Below are 2,912 nucleotides of genomic sequence, written 5' to 3' on the forward strand. Positions count from 1 at the left end.
TTCCATTTCATGGTGAGAGAATAAAGGATTATTCTCCCCTCCCTTGAGACAGAGTAGCTCATCCCTTGGCAAGCCTGAAGCATTCTGTTTGGTTTTGGAAGAAGTCCACACAGGGCCCTGGAAGTTTTGCCATCCCTGGATATATCTGTTGGGCCCAGCAAGTTTTCAGGTCATAGTTGAGACAGGAGGTATATGCACACAAGAAGATGGATACTCATTCCTACAATCACAACCTCATAAAGGATCTGGCCTGCCATGAATGACATACATGGAATGTGTGTGCCTTCAATATGCTGACATCATAATAGCTCCTACAGTGATGCTAGGGGTAGGCAGACTCTACATGGCAGACCCTTTGGGGAGTGGTTAGGTCATAAGAGTACTGCTTCTGCAAATGGGATCAGTATGGTAAAAGGAGCCACGAAGAGTTATAGCCACAGACCAGCTCCACCAGATGCTTAATCTACCCACATTTAAGACTTTTAATCTCCAGAAATGTGAGAAGTGAATTTCTGTTGTTTATGAATTTTATTGTAGCATCCTAACTGCACTGAGTTTTTGCTTAGTCAATCCTTGTTAATCCTAGCCATCCTTTCTTAAGCCATCTAGCCTTTTACAGTGTCCCTCACCTCAATGCACATCCTCTTTAAAAAATGGTTCCTTCTGTCACTCTCATACCTGCCTGGATTCTTCACACAGTTTTCTCTTGCCAGATTGCTCCAGACAAATCTGACACCTGCTATCTGCTAGCCTCACCACCATGGCAGCCCTTGTCAAGACTTGCTTCTTTTTCTCTGCACTCAGGACCCATTGTTGTCTGTGATTGAAGACTTCCTCCTTTGGGAGGTGATGTTTATAAGAACTTTGTTTTTAAAATATAGCCACTAATAATTAGTACTGCCCATGTGTGTGAAGAGGTGGGGGCATGCACAAGAGCACAGGATACCTACCAATGGTTACACCCTAAGAAAGGAGTAAGATTAACTTCAGGAGTAGCTATGATGTACTAAAAGCTCCTCAGTAAGGTGCAGGGCGTGGAGAGCACCTGCGCTATCTATGCCAGAACTCTGGCTAGCTTGATCTTATACAGGTCTTGTTCAAGTAGTAATAGCTGCTGTGTGAGGAGGGCATGTTGGGAAGTTGAAGGAAGAAATGAGGGCAGATACAATAATGTTTCATTGTACATATGTATAAAACCCTCAAGAGTAAAGAATATTTATTTTTAAAGAGGAACTATAATGATGAACCATGGATGTTTATAAGACAAATAAATCTTCCTTAGAAGGAAGTGGGAACATATTTCTTTGCTGTCATTGAGATCAATACTCAAAGTTGTGTCTACATTGACACAGCTTGATGGAAGAGCTAAGTGTTATTTTCACTTTAAGATGCACTTTTAGAGGAAAACAGCACAGGATTTTTGTCCGTGTGACCCACAATAACAAGAAAGATGTCTTTAGGAGACACTATAAAGGGAGATAGTTCTTCACCAGAGTGTCTTGGAAGCTGCTTCTGCTAAATGGGAGTTTGCTTTCAGATGAAATTAACTATAAATAACCGAATTCAAAGGCAAACTCTTAAAATATTTTATTAATTTCCATAGATGCTACAACTTGAATCTGGAATATCCTTTGAAGGTCCAGGTTACGAGAGTGGTGAGTTGTGTGGACAACAATGGAACCTTCAAGATATAGAGTCTAGTGAGAGGCCTTATTGGGCATATGACGTAAAAGGGAATAATTGGACCCAGGCTCTTCCCATCAGCTCTTTCACATCCTGGCCATGAAATTAATGATTTCACTATTCACCCTTCTGACAGAATGTGTTATACTGTGTGATCTTTTCCTTGGAAGACACAAACAAGTATCTGCTCACTTCAGAAAGTATGCCAATGACAGATTAAGGAAATAATTACATCTATGTTCAGCATAATGGGTCAATGATTACTAGACTTACTTAAAGAAGAATGCTTAGAGGAGTGAAGGGGCCCACAAGACAGCTGCATCACTGAAAAATCCCACCTAATTTTTATGATGATGACCTCATAAAAATTGTAGAGATGGAGTCACATCGTCACTTAACCTTCCACTGACTATATACTCTAGCATCTCCCAAGACCATACTAGCCGGCATACCATCACATGCAGCTGTAGGACATTGGGCTGCAGAAGAAATCAATGACTGGAGTCTCAGGAGTGTCTGCGTTCCATCCTCTCTGTTTGTGTGGCAGAGTAACTAGTGAGGCTCTCCTGCAAGTAATCACATCTATGATTTCAAGATGGCCATGGCCAGGCCTGAAGAACAGAACTCCTTACCATTGACCCCACTCCTGAGTAGAAGCCCAAGAGCAATGGGAATAATTGATAATGGGACAAAACGCAAGAACCTGTGAGCCCAGATGGACTTTCATTTTTGTACATCGACTATTTCAGCTTTTTCTCTGCATTAATATAAAACTAAACAAGAAGACAGGCAATGTCTATTTGGGCTTCAGGTAATTCTTTTAAATTTTCTCCTTCCAATCCAAATGCAGAACAGCGGGGAACTTACCAACTGTCATATAAGTCATATAAGTAATAAATAATTGAATCTTTATTTAAATGTAATTCTATGTGTGACCCAAATATAGATTCGCTATTGGCTGGGTCTCTTGTTCCATTTTCTACTGTACATTAGTGAAATTCAGTTCTCTGAGTTACCTATTCTTTACCTTACATTGTGTTACTTCACTCAAAGGCTGTGGAATTTGCTAAGAAAATAGATGTAATTTATTTCTATCTCACACACAGAGACAGAGAGACTGATACCAATCTGATAGGGGAATGAATGGGTTAGGCAATTTGGCTTTTGTGTTTGTCTCACCATGGGTACTAAATAATTATGTATTTTGAATGCCTGGAATGTTTATTTGC

At 40.3% G+C, this 2,912-nt stretch overlaps 1 long non-coding RNA gene across 2 annotated transcripts; it reads left to right on the forward strand.

The window, feature by feature from the left end:
- Positions 1-345: 345 nt before the first annotated feature.
- On the forward strand, positions 346-2,595 carry LOC102547871 (uncharacterized). 2 transcript variants are annotated; one of them, XR_015627055.1, is made up of 3 exons: positions 346-497; positions 714-846; positions 1,604-2,595. It is a non-coding gene; the product is annotated as an uncharacterized LOC102547871 (long non-coding RNA). The 2 variants fall into 2 exon arrangements; XR_015627056.1 differs by lacking the exon at positions 714-846.
- The last annotated feature ends 317 nt before the right edge of the window (positions 2,596-2,912 follow it).

The sequence above is a fragment of the Rattus norvegicus genome, chromosome 8 (genome assembly GCF_021556685.1).
Source record: "Rattus norvegicus strain SHRSP/BbbUtx chromosome 8, alternate assembly SHRSP_T2T, whole genome shotgun sequence".
Lineage (NCBI taxonomy): Eukaryota > Metazoa > Chordata > Mammalia > Rodentia > Muridae > Rattus > Rattus norvegicus.